This window comes from Belonocnema kinseyi, chromosome 3, assembly GCF_010883055.1.
Source record: "Belonocnema kinseyi isolate 2016_QV_RU_SX_M_011 chromosome 3, B_treatae_v1, whole genome shotgun sequence".
NCBI classification, from domain to species: domain Eukaryota; kingdom Metazoa; phylum Arthropoda; class Insecta; order Hymenoptera; family Cynipidae; genus Belonocnema; species Belonocnema kinseyi.
In genome coordinates, this window is record NC_046659.1 from 69,608,610 (window position 1) to 69,615,200 (window position 6,591).

Below are 6,591 nucleotides of genomic sequence, written 5' to 3' on the forward strand. Positions count from 1 at the left end.
CCTACGGCTGGCTACGGCCTTGCTTGATACACTTGTTTCGTTAGTCGTTCATTTGACATTCTTTCAACATTCCCGAACCATCTTAACCGATTTCTTTCCCGTGTGTCTACTAGAGTCTCTTCTGCACCACATTCTTTTAGAATTATCTCGTTATTTACTTTGTCAATCAGAGTTTACACGCATATTATGCGCAAGAATCTCATATCATTTGCATTAATTTTACTCTTAAATTTTTCTTGATAGGTCCGTGTGTCTTACTACCGTATAGTACATTCGTTACAAATATAGAATTGTGTATTGCAATTTTAGCTTTATTTGATATATTTTTACGTCTGGTAAGTTTTTGTTTTATTTGCGTTAATTTTGAGGCCCATGCTCTTCATGCTTGCATCTAGTTTATTCCACATTCTTTGTAAGTCTTCGGTTGACTCTGCCATAACAACCTTGTCATCTGCGGACGGTAACCCACGTACCCTTACTGTTTCGAGATCCACACCCTCTTCGCCGAAAAGAGCCATTCTTAAACACTTGTCCATAAATAATTTAAATAACCATGAAGACATAACGCATCCTTGTCTAACTCCTTGAATAATATCGAAACAGTCATTCAGTTTCTTATTCACTCTAACACTCGCTTTGCTACCCGTATATATTGTTTTTATAGCTTGTAGGAGCTATCCATTGACTCCATACTCTTTCAGGACTTCCCAGAGGTTACTTCTATCTACCTTGTCAAAAGCTTTTTCTAGGTCAACAAATGCACAGGAAACTTTTTTTCCTACTCTCAAACTTTTTTCTGTTATTTGCCTTAAGCTAAATATTTGATCCGTATATGACCTTCCTGGCATAAACCCAGTTTGGACTTCCAAAATATTTGCTTGTTATTTTCATTACCCCACCAATAACTATTTTTGAGTATATTTTACTCACGGTACTTAATAAGCTAATCCCTCTGTAAGTATTGCAGTCGGTTTTATCTTCCTTTCTTTTGTATATTGGTACGATAATCGGTTTTGGGTGAAGTTCCCAAAAGCGCTTACCTCCGATTAATTTGAAACTCTTTATACCTATGTATTTTGACGCGCTCATCACGAATATGATAGTGAAAATACCCGCGAATTTGATTTTCATGGTGAAAACCATGAAAAACCCATAAAAATCATGTTTTTTTACGTTTATCTTAGTGAATAGTGAAAATTTATAAAAAAAAGCTTCAAATAAAAATTGTAGATTCTTTCAAAATATATATTTTATTTTAAATATATTTTTAGCCTACGACGGACAGTTTTCGAGAAAATAAGGCAAATATCGGTACGAAGTGTAGAGTTGCTTAGGTCACACACGATACCCTTTTCAACGTGTAATGGGGGCGGGAAGGCACACCTATGACTGGCCACAGAAATAACTTAGGTAACACACGATCCCCTTTCTAACGCCTCATGGGGGGGGGGGGGCACCGTTGTGACTGGACCCAGAAAAAACTTAGGTCACACACGACCCCTTTTCCAACGTGTCCTGGGGGCGGGAATGCATCCCAATGACTGGTCACAAAAATAACTTAACGCACGACCCCCTTTCCAGCGTCTCATGGGGGCGGGAAGGCACCCCTGTGACTGGTCCCAGAAAAAACGTAGATCATACATGACCCCTTTCCCAACGTTTCATGGGGGGCGGGAAGGCATCCCAATGGCTGGTCACAAAAATGACTTAGGTCAGACACGACCCTTTTTGCAACGTGTCATGGGGGGTGGGAAGGCACCCCTGTGACTGACCACAGAAGTAACTTAAATAACATACGGCCCCCTTTCCAGCGTTTCATGGGGGCGAGAAGGCACCCCTCTGACTGGTCATAGAATTAGACTCAACCTTCTAAGAATTTTTTATGTTCAGTATTTCTGTGATTTTCAATATTTAACGTCCATCCAGTCTTTCAGGAATTTTTTACACAATTTAAGTCGCACCGCTAAACATTTTGTAGTATATCTGTGATTTTTCATAGTCATCGTCTATTTTGTCGAAAACTATCAGTCGTAGGGTATCTGAAACCCTCTAGTATTCCGTCTACATCATATAGCATTTCCCCATTATTATTTCTCATGTTGACAAATTCTGTTTTTTTGTTTCCCTTCATTTTTTTATAAAGCAGTTTCTTGCTTCCTTCAAAGTCTTTTTGTATTTTCATCTCTTCTTCTGCTCTAATTGTATCTTTACGTTCCTTAACTAATCGTTTGAGTATCCTGTTTTCGTGTCTATAATCATTTCTACGTCTATTTCTTTCCTCATTGCTAAGACCTGCGATGTTCAAAGTTCTCCTGTACGCTTCTCTCATTGCTTTTTGGGCAGCCTGAATTTCATCATTCCACCACTCATCACAATACATTCTTCCTACAACTGCGGTACCACACACTTTGATCGTACATCTAACAATGATATCCCGTAACTTTGTGCAGGCGCCCTCTATATCTTTGATTTTTATACAGTCCTCCCATGTTGCCCTATCTATGCTTTCGATTATCTTATTTTGGAAATCTATTCGCACATCCGGTTTCTGTTGGTTATAAATTTTGATTCGCGTTTGTTGCATATAAAATATGACTGGCATGCGATTTTGGTATTTACGGGCCCTTGCTCGCAGAATAAAAATCTGAATTCATTTTTTGAAGGAAAAATGTTTAAAACTCTTAGCGGCAGCTTACACGTCATTTTGACATGGCGCTCTAAGCAGCGGCCAAACGGGCATGACCATACATGTGTTACAAACTATTTTCGTAAGGAAAATAATTGAGAACACCCATTCCTTTACCTAATCAGGGGGTTTTCCTTTCATTATTAGCCCACTATTTATGCGAGAATGTGTTTTTTTTTTATAAATACGTATATCAAACAGAGGATGAACTTCATCATTTTTCTAACGTTATCCCCGTACGACGCATACGAGTGCTTACATCTGCGCAAGCACATGAATCAGATAGACCAGTTTGGTTCAAAAACTAACAGTTACAATGTATCATTGACAACCACTTCGCGCTCTTCTTCCGACATTGCTTTTTCGGCCCATGATACAACTTTTCTATTCACCTGCAATATGAAACAAAAATAATTTTAATAGGTTACTTAAAAAGATTGGTCACAAAAATTTGGCCTTTGCGTACTATGTTACGTTTACTGAGATAGAGAAGAAGATATGAAAAATATGGAAAACATTGAAGTAACATTGGCTATGATTGTTGTTCAGAAACTCATTGAAGGAAGCTTCTGGAATAATCTCTGTTATATTGCTACTGATGGTTTTTTCGGAAACGCCAAATTATTATGTTGTTTCAAGTGTTGTGAGGGCTTTCTATGCTTTTTCCTAGATACAATGCACAAAAAATAAACATTTATTTTCATACAACCCAGGCAACAAAAATCCATTTACATTCGTTTGAATGGGTTTCGATGAATTCTGAATTACGAACTGTCACTGGAATCCCAGATTGCACGCATTGGTTAGGTTGTCTTTTGAATTAGAACATGAGTTTTTTAATGGGGTCTGTCTTTTTCTGAGAACCATTAATTAATTCAAAGTCAACATTTTTAAACTTAAAGAGTTCAAATTATTTACTAAAAAATAAGCTATTTATTTATTTTCAGGCAATTTAATTGATTTTGTTAAACATTCTTTCTCACATATTTACATCAAACCACATCTGAGTTTTGTACATTTATTTATACTATATTTCACACATTAAAAGCTGATTTTTCTATATTTAATTTAAATTTATAAAATATCTTTATGACTTAAAGTGAAAAATGAATATCTTTAGGTTGTGAAACTTCACATTCACCTTATATCAATTTCAAATTCACAAAAACTATCACTCACGTTTTATTTTATGCAAATTATCTTTAACAAAGATGTGGGTATTGAAATCCTAAACATTTGGATGTTTGGGATGCAAATAGATATGAGCGGATTGCGAAGTCTGTTTCTGGCACGTGCACTCCCTGCGACCATTAACGCATGTACACTGAATAAAGTGCAAGGATAATTAATTGATATTATTGTACAATGAGAATTACAACTTTATAGTTATTGAATTTAGAAATAAATTGTTGGATAAATTATAATATTTTACGATATTATTTTATTTTAATTTCGTACAAATTTTTTTAATCTATATTTTACTGTTCAAATTTATCACTTCAAACTTCTCATTCGAAACATTTAATTCTTAAAAATGTTAAATTGTTAACCCATTAGGTGTTTTCACGTCAACCATGAGCTAACTTCACTTCGTTAAAAGCTGAGGGGAAAACAATGGGCCAAATTGACCAAATGTATGGAACAAAACTTTATTTCTGTATTATCTGTGTGATTAATAATAATTATTATCATTTTATTGTTTCAATAAATAGTAATTAAAAATTGAAAACAATTTTTCAAATACACTTATATAGAAAAAATTAGCTTTTACAAAGATATCACTAAATAATGCAAAAATGAACTGAATCCCATGCATTTGATCCCTTATTTTCCTCTCAGCAATCTACGAAGTAGTTAGCTGGTGATGAAAGTGAAAATACCTTATTCATCACATTAATGAATCGTAGAATGCCCATAGAAATTATTTCAGGTTAGTCATCCTCATTCAACTCTATTGACGCAGCATTTTAACGAATGCGGAATCAAAGGTTACAGATTAAAACTGTGGCCAAACGATTAGATTTTGCATTTTTTCAATCTGCAAATAACAGATGCGTAATTCATACAAACTCGTTTTCTATCGGGTTTTTTGTGGAGAATGTTACATTATTATAAAATAAATCATGGAGTTGAATACTAAATTAACCGTTAACCTCAAATTTGTAATAGTTTTAAAAATAATTAATAAACCTGCATTTTTGCAGCACACTCAATTCCTGATATAAGACCCCCTGGTTTACGATAATCCTAAAACTGATGGCCCCCGCAGTTTCATGATAATCCCTGATTTACATGAAGGTAAGCCATGTCCGAAACCGGTCTTATATCGGGAGTTAAGTTTAATTTAATTTAAATGTTGCATTTAAATTCTTTATGCAATTTCATTGAAAAAGATAAAAGTTGAGAAAAATCAATTTAATAAAAAGGTAATGAATCCATTATGTATTTTTTTGTTATGTGATCTGTAACTGTTAATTAATAATGTTACGCATTCTTATGGTTATTACGATTTTTTTTGCAGTGGCCGCAGCTATACACTGGAGAACAAACTATTGGACCTAAGAAAATAAATTTCTTTAGTTTCTTTTTTTTTTTGTCACGGGATTTTTACTCCTGCTTAGTAAATGAAAATTGGCACTTACTAAAAAAATGGAAACTTTGCAAGAGACCGAAAAAGCATTCTGTGAAATCAAAATCAATATTCATATATGAAAATATGTTATTATTTTAAGACTGAAGTGAATCATTTTTGTTAATATCATTATTAATAAGAGTATGTTCAAAAAAATACGTAACGCTTTTCTGGGCATTTATGAACGTTTTTGGAATATTTACAATTTTTTTATTCTAAGCTCAAACTTTTGTTGCAGCTAGGAAAAAGCTATTAAAATATTCTCTAGATATTATGCATTTCGCATCTTTTTTGTGATTGTAACAATATAATTTCACAAAGACAAGTTTGTATAAAAAAAAGAATGATATAAAGGTTAAAAAAAAACTTGTAAGTAACGAATCCAAAAGGATTTTTGCTTGCGCGAGATTCTTAACTGAAAAAATGTCGATGGTAAGTGTTCAAATGACTCGATCGGCATTTGTCCTAAGTCTCATTCCTCCCAAAATTCTCTAGATTGTCGGGCGATGTAGAAATAATTGATAGCTATCTTAAATTTCTTCCAATTTTTAAATATGATAGAGAAAATGGAAAAAGGGAGGAATTGTTGCATTATTTTAAAAATAGGATACTGGTAAGTGAATATGTAATTAATTATTACCAATAAATTGAAGAAAATCTTTTAATTAAAAAATGATGCAGATACCTGAATTTTATTCTTAAAATGCATTTTTCTGACAAATTAAAATTTGTATAACGTTTTAAATTTGAATTTAATTAAAAAATGTAAATTATCATTTATCAATGGAAAAAAATTAAAATGATTCAAAAGCCATGAGAGCTAAATTTAAGATACATGTATGTTGTTTCAAAGGTCTCATCGTTCTAATCATTAAATCTGGTAGTCCATGTGTTGGAAATACATATTCCTCGGACAAGTTGGGTTTAGAAATGAAATTTAAAATAGCCATATGTTTTTTCAAGATGTTATTGTTCTAATAATTAATGCTGGTAGTCCAGGTGGTAAAGCACACCTTTTTTGGGGAAGTTGGACTCTAAATTAAAATTGAAGATACTTGGATGGGTTTTTGAAGGTCTCCTCATTCTATTAGATAATTCTGTGACTCCAGCTGTTAAAATACATGTTCCTGAAGGAAGTTCGTTCCTAAATACTTGGTAGTTCAGGTTTTGTAAATAGATGTTCCTTGAAGGAGGAAGGGTCAATAACTGAAATTTAAAATACCCGGATGGGTTTTCAAAGGTCCGATCTTATAATTAAAACTGGTAGTCCAAC

The 6,591-nt window shown here is 33.5% G+C and overlaps 1 protein-coding gene across 3 annotated transcripts in view; it reads left to right on the top strand.

The window, feature by feature from the left end:
* The window catches only part of LOC117169642 (phospholipase D3-like), a 76,615-nt gene extending 71,154 nt beyond the window's left edge, over positions 1–5,461 (top strand). For all 3 annotated transcript variants that reach the window (XM_033356120.1, XM_033356119.1, XM_033356118.1), the window contains exon 10: positions 5,208–5,461. The gene's annotated coding sequence lies outside the window, so the exon portion shown is untranslated. The remainder of the gene's footprint in view (positions 1–5,207) is intronic.
* The last annotated feature ends 1,130 nt before the right edge of the window (positions 5,462–6,591 follow it).